The 6567-nt window shown below is 48.7% G+C and overlaps 1 protein-coding gene across 2 annotated transcripts in view; it reads left to right on the top strand.

Annotated features, from left to right (window-relative positions):
* The window catches only part of ncbp3 (nuclear cap binding subunit 3), an 84689-nt gene that overhangs the window by 29609 nt on the left and 48513 nt on the right, over nucleotides 1–6567 (top strand). The window lies entirely within an intron of this gene.

Genomic DNA, 6567 nt, shown 5'->3' with positions numbered 1-6567 from the left:
AGAAACTGTTCCTCAGCTCTGATCCTCCTGTATCTCTTCCCCAACAGGAGCAGCTGTGTACAGGGTGGAAGGGTCCTCACTGATTCTTCCGAGAATGATCCCGGTAGATCCCATCGATGGGGGGGGGGGGTGGAGGGAAAGGGGAAGGGAGACTCCAGTGATCCTCTCTGCCACTCTTATGGTCCTGTAGATTGACTTCCGATCTATTTCTCTGCAGCAACTGTCCCATACTGTGATGCAGCCGGCCAGGATGCTCTGGATAGAGCTCCTGTAGAAGGTTGACATGATGGTGGCCGGTAGCCTTGCCCACTTCAGTTTTCTCAGGAAGTGCAGACACTGTTGCGCCTTCTTGACAAGTGAGAAGATGTGTGTCCACAATAGGTCACTAGTTAAGAGAACTCCAAGGAACTTGGTGTCTCCACTCTCTCCACTACAGGGGTTGTTGATGTATAGTGGAGGGTGGTCGTCGCTGATTCTCCTGATGGTGCTTTATACTCCATTTCCATTTAAAATTTAAAATCCTTAGGAATATAGACATACAGCACGTTAACTGGTCCTTTTGGCCACAAGCCCATTTACACTCTGCTGCCATTGGGGAAAAGGTCCAGGAGCCTAAACATGAGAACTCGACACTAGGACAGCTTCTTTCCCACTGCCATTAGATTCCCGAATGATCAATGAACCACTTTGACTCTTCATGCACTCTTTTTATTTTTGTAAGGTGGGTAATAAAAACATTTGCACCATGATGCTACCACGAAACAATGAATTTCATGACTTGTCATGGCAGTAAATTCTGATTCTGTAAAGAAGAAAGAAGGGTGGTTAAACAAGAAAGTTGAGTGCAGGACATGAAAGTGCTGGAGAAACTCTGTGCAGGCCATGCAGCATCTGTAGGTAGTAAAAGCCAATCACTGTTTCAGACCTGAGCCCTCCCTCACCCATCCCTGATTGCCTTTGAGGTTGTGATGGTCAGATGCCTCCTTGAACCTTCCTGCTTTCCTGGACCCAACACACTAATGGCATCGTGAAGAAAGCTCGTCAGCACCTCTACTTCCTCAGAAGTTTGCAGAGGTTTGGTACGACACTAGAAACCCTGGCAAATTTCTACATAGGTGTGGTGGAAAGTGTGCTGACCGGCTGCATCATGGTCTGGTATGGGGACACCAATACCCCTGAGCATAAAGCCCTGCAAAAGGCAGTGGACACAGCTCAGGGCATCACAGGCAAAACCCTCCCCACCATCGAGAACATCTACAAGGAACGCTGACGTCAGAAAGCAGCAGCCATCGTCAAGGATCCACACAACCCAGCACACACTCTGTTCTCGATGCTGCCATCAGGAAAGAAGTATCGGTGCCACAAGGCTCATACCCACCAGGTTCAGGAACAGCTGCTCCCCCTTCACCATCAGACTCCCCAACAACAAACTCAATCAGGGACCATTTAAGGACTCATGCACTCTATTGATCTTTTTGTCTCTGTATGACACAGTCAGTTTGTTTACAGTTCTTTATTTGTTTTGAAATATTGGTAATTCTGCCTCATCCGCAGGGAAATGAATCTCAGAGTTGTATGTGTCGTGTATGTACTCTGACAATAAATCTGAACCTCTGCAATCCTTGAAGTCTGGATGACCCCATAGTGCAGTTAGGGAAGGAGTTCAGTCCTGACAAAGATGTCAAGGACTCTTCTCCCTGCTCAACACACTGAGTTCCTGCAACAGGTTGTCTCCTGCTCCAGATTCCAGTGTCTGACGTCTACTTGTCTGTGTCCAGCACTCCCAGGGCTCCTGGGCTAGAGATGTGGGACCTTCCCAGGAGAAGGCAGCAGTCCCAGAAGATGGATTGGTTGGGAATCTGGCTGCTGATCACAACTGAGCCATGGAGATTGCAGCTGGATCAGCAGTGAAGGAGTTAATAGCTTCAGGTATGACTCAGAGTGAAGGAATCTGGGAGATCTTAAGCTGCTGAGTGTGAATCTACATCTGTTAGACAAGATCAGGTGTGAGGTTCGGTGGCAGCAGAGGGGGGGAGGGACTGACCCATCCCCACTCTTGTACCAACCTGTCCCACATCAGGAACTTACTCCACACACAGGGAGGGGAGGGAAGAGGAAGGATTCCCTCACCATCCCTCCTACAGTGCAGAGCTCCCTCACCGTCCCTCCTACAGTGTGGAGCTCATTCACCGCCCCTCCTACAGTATGGAGCTCCCTCACCACCCCTCACAGTGCGGTTCCCTCATCGGTCCTAGTACAGCACAGAGCTCCCTCACCACCCCTCCTACTGTGTGAAGCTCCCTCACAGCCCCTCCTACTGTGTGAAGCTCCCTCACTGCACCTCCTAAAGCATGAGGCTCCCTCACCATCCCTCCTACAGCACGGAGCTCTTTCACCGCCCCTCCTACAGTGTGGAGCTCCCTCACCGCCTCTCCTACAGCACAAGGCTCCCTCACTGCCCCTCCTACAGCACAAGGCTCCCTCACCACCCCTCCTACAGTGCAGAGCTCCTTCACCACCCCCCTACAGTGTGGAGCTTCTTCACCACCTCCCCTACAACACAGAGCTCCCTCACCCCTCCCACAGCACGGAACTCCCTCACTGCCCCTCCCAAGCATAATGCAGATGGGTGGGGAGCATGTGGGTCAGAAGTGGAGGGAATAGGGGTAGAGTGTGGAGGGAGAGCGGGGGGGGAAGTGGAGGATAGTGAAGGGAGGTTGGGGAGAGAGGGATAATGGTAGGAAGTGGGGAGAGATGAGGGAGATGTGGAGGGAGGTGTGGGGAGAGAGGAGGAAGAGAGGGGAGAGTTGAGGGAGGTGTGGAGAGGAGGGAGAGTTGAGGGAGGTGTGGGAAGAATGAGGAGAAAATTCAGCAAGTATACAGAACAACATGGGATAAGTGTATGGACGAGCAAGGATGGTGTACAGACTGGATTGTGTATAGAGGCAGAGACTGTGTATAGACTGGGTTGTGTACAGACAGGCAGGGATGGTGTACAGACTGAATTGTGCATGGACAGGTAGGAACTGTATATAGAATGGATTGTGTATGGCCAGGCAGGGATGGTGTACAGAGTGGATTGTGTATGGACTTTGCAGGGACTGTACCAACTGGATCATATATGGACAGTGCAGGGGCTGTGTTCAAACAGGCAGGGACTCCGTACAGACTTGATTGTGCATGGACAACCTGCTCAGGGGAAGGAGACTCGGTTAAAAATCAATTTGAATACATAGGCATGGGGGCTCTGTGGGTTTCCTGTCCGATGTCCGGGAGCTGAGACTCAATCCTTTATGTATTATTCACTAGTGACTGTGTTTAGTGGGAGGGGTGTCTTTTTTTTCTATTTTTCTTTCTAAGCAGAAGTGATTGTCTAATTAGAAAACCAACAATGAATATGTTGTGATTAGAATACGTAGTGAAGTTTTCATCAGGACATTTTGACTTTATTTGAGCATTGCATACAAGACAATGTATAAATAATTTCTGGTTCATATTCATATTATGTAACTAATAGGTAGATTTTATATAACATGGAATATTTCTCTCGACCAAAAATTTTTAAAAGAAAAAATCAGGTTGTTGCAGACTTCTGAACATTTCCACCTTCTTCCCATGAAGGGAACTGCAAGGGTTAACGAGTGATCCAGGACAAGCGCGGGTAATGGAAAAACCAGTGGAGAGAACCGTGCGTCACCAGACTGGAACAGGGCTTGCCTGTGTCCTGCCAGGAGGTGATAGGGATATCATGGCCAGGGGTGACATTTACAGCATGGTGCTGAGCTGTGGGAATCTCTGCTCCTCAAAGATAACATAGCATTACCAGTCACCCAAAGGCACGTGCAGTGGAGACGACGAGGGGGCTGTTCAGTGCACCACCGTTCAGGGTCTGCCCTCCAGAGCCTGCACCACTCACAGCCATCCCGACACAACTGCAACGCAGCAGCAAGAACACCGTTAATTCAGCAATGCAGGCACAGGTTGCAGGAAATGCAGGCACCTCTGCAAAGCAGCTGGTCGCAGGATTGGCAGTTGCGCTGCAGGAAGGGCTGCATTCATCGGGTGGAAGTTCCCACGACTGCCTCTTGGCCAAAGCTCCTGCACCAATCTGTAGCACTGGTACCCTGTTTGCAAGATAGAAGGTGGAGAGTTTCCCAGGGCAGGATCAGCAAACACCAGAGGATGTGTGTACAAAGTGAGGGGAGGGAAGTTTAGGGGAGAGATCAGGGGTAAGTTTTTACAGAGAGTTGTGGGGGCCTGGAATGTGTTGCCAGGGATGGTGGTGGAGGCTGGATCATTAGGGGGCATTTAAGAGACTCTTAGACAGGCTCACGGATGAAAGAAAAATAAAGGGTTACGAGTTAGGGAGGATTTGTACTTTTTTAAAAGGAATATATGGTTTTTATTTAAAACTTTATTTAAAAATTTTAAAAACAACATAAAATCAATACTAACAAGAAAAAGTTTTCATACAATATAAAAAATAATAAACCTCCTCCCCCCTCAAGGGGAGCCAAAAGATAGCATAAAACAAATAAAATATTTTAAGATATTTCCAAGCCAATATATTCTAAATAAGATGACCACATTTTAACCAAAAAAGAATAGTCATAAAGTAAGTTATGTTATTTTCACCATATAAATAAGGAATATATGGGTTGGCACAACATTGTTGGCCGAAGAGTCTGCCCTGTGCCATCATGTTCTATTAATCTCTTTTGCATTCCTTCAAAATTATTGATGTCCTTTCTATTCAGTGGCGAAGACCACCTGGTCCCCGAACCACCCTCCCTCGAGGGTGGAGGGAGTGTGAGGAGGTTGGAGAGGATAGCGACCGACTGGAATGTGCTGTTTACCATGGGTACTGCCTCTGAGGCTATGCCAGATGTCAGTGGGTGGGAACTGGTGGGGAGACCGGTTCCCCAGGTACACCATCCCTCTACAGAGACAGAGCCCATTCCTCGGTCTTCAGAAGGCAGTTCCCCCATCTCCTTCAGATTGGGCCCCAACTCCCATCGCTGGAAAGTACTGGTGTCCCTTGGGCTCCCATGTCGTTCTTCACCAAATCCTGTACCCTGGGGAGAATCACCCCCCTTAGGGTCTGTACCCTGGGGAGAGTTGACACCTCACTGGCAGTTGCTCTGAAGTTAAACTGCCTCCAACCTTGTGGGTCTGGGTGCTGTATGACGTGGCCTCAGCACCCACCGGCATCCGATGGAAGGAGTTTGCAGGTTGTGTTTTCTGCATTGGCAGAGTCCTCTCTGACACCGACTGTTGTTTACAGAAATAGTTCCTCAGCTCATTCTAATCTCCCTCGCTGGCAGAGAGCTCCAGCACGATCTGACACATGTCGCTTGCCAGCAAACTCCCTTCTTCACCAGCACTGCAGCCAAGCAAAATCCTGACTGGATCCAGATCACGTGGAATGGGTTTCTCTCTCCAGGGATAGACCCTGAGGGGGTGATTCTCCCCCGGGGTACAGACCCTTAGGGGGGTGACTATCCTGGGTCCCACACCACCCAGCACACGCTCTTTCTCAGGAAAGAGGTATCGGTGCCACAAGACTCGCACCACCAGGTTCAGGAACAGCTGCTCCCCCTCCACCATCAGACTCCCCAACAACAAACTCAATTAGGGACTTGGTTAAGGACTCTGATGTGCACTTTATTGATTTTTATTCTCTGTATTACACAGTTTGTTTACATTTCTTTATCTGTTTACAAGTGTACGTTGAATACAGTTTTTTTGTACCACTGTATGGTAATTCTGCCTCGTCCGCAGGAAAAAGGAATCTCAGGGTTGTATGTGATGTCATGCATGTGCTCTGACAATAAGTCTAATGACCTCCCCATTTCTATTTGAGATATCTCTTTCACCATTTTACAATTCTATAAGGTCCCTCTCATCCTTCTCAACTCCAATGAATATAATAGTCCCAGGTGGTCATAGGCCAACCCCATTTCCAAAATCAACTTAGTGAACCTCCTCTTCTTCACCTCCAAAGCCAGTTCATCCTTCCTCAAGTGAGGAGACCAGAACTGTATGCAGTTCTCCAGACGTGGCCTGACCAGAATTTGGTACAGTTACAGCAGAACCTCCTGCTCCTAAATCCCATCCCTCCAGCAACGACGACCAATATTCCATTTGCCTTCCTGACAGCCTGCTGCACCTTTTGTGATTTAAGTACAAGCGCTCCCACTTCTTTCTGCACCACAGCATGCTGCAATCACTTGCGGTTCAAATAATAATCTGATCTTCCTTCCAAAGTGGATAACCTCACGTTTGCCAACATTGTGCTCCATCTGCCAGACCCTTGCCCACTCATATAACCCATCTCTATCTCTCTGCACAATTTGTTTTGCCATGCAGTTTCGTGGTGGTCAGCAAACTTCGATAAACTACACTGTGTCCCCTCTTTCAGATCATGATCAGTTCTGGGCCCAGCACCGACCCCGCTCACCACTGATTCAATGCAGAGAAACACCTAATACATTCCATCTGGCCCAGGGGACTTAACGTTTATCCCCTCGAGTGTATAGCTGGTCTAATTGAGTTTCTGGTTGACCA

Source organism: Narcine bancroftii, chromosome 14 (genome assembly GCF_036971445.1).
Source record: "Narcine bancroftii isolate sNarBan1 chromosome 14, sNarBan1.hap1, whole genome shotgun sequence".
In the NCBI taxonomy this organism is placed as follows: Eukaryota; Metazoa; Chordata; class Chondrichthyes; order Torpediniformes; family Narcinidae; genus Narcine; species Narcine bancroftii.
The sequence above is the reverse complement of the archived record's forward strand: the minus strand, read 5'-3'. Positions and strand labels throughout refer to the sequence as shown.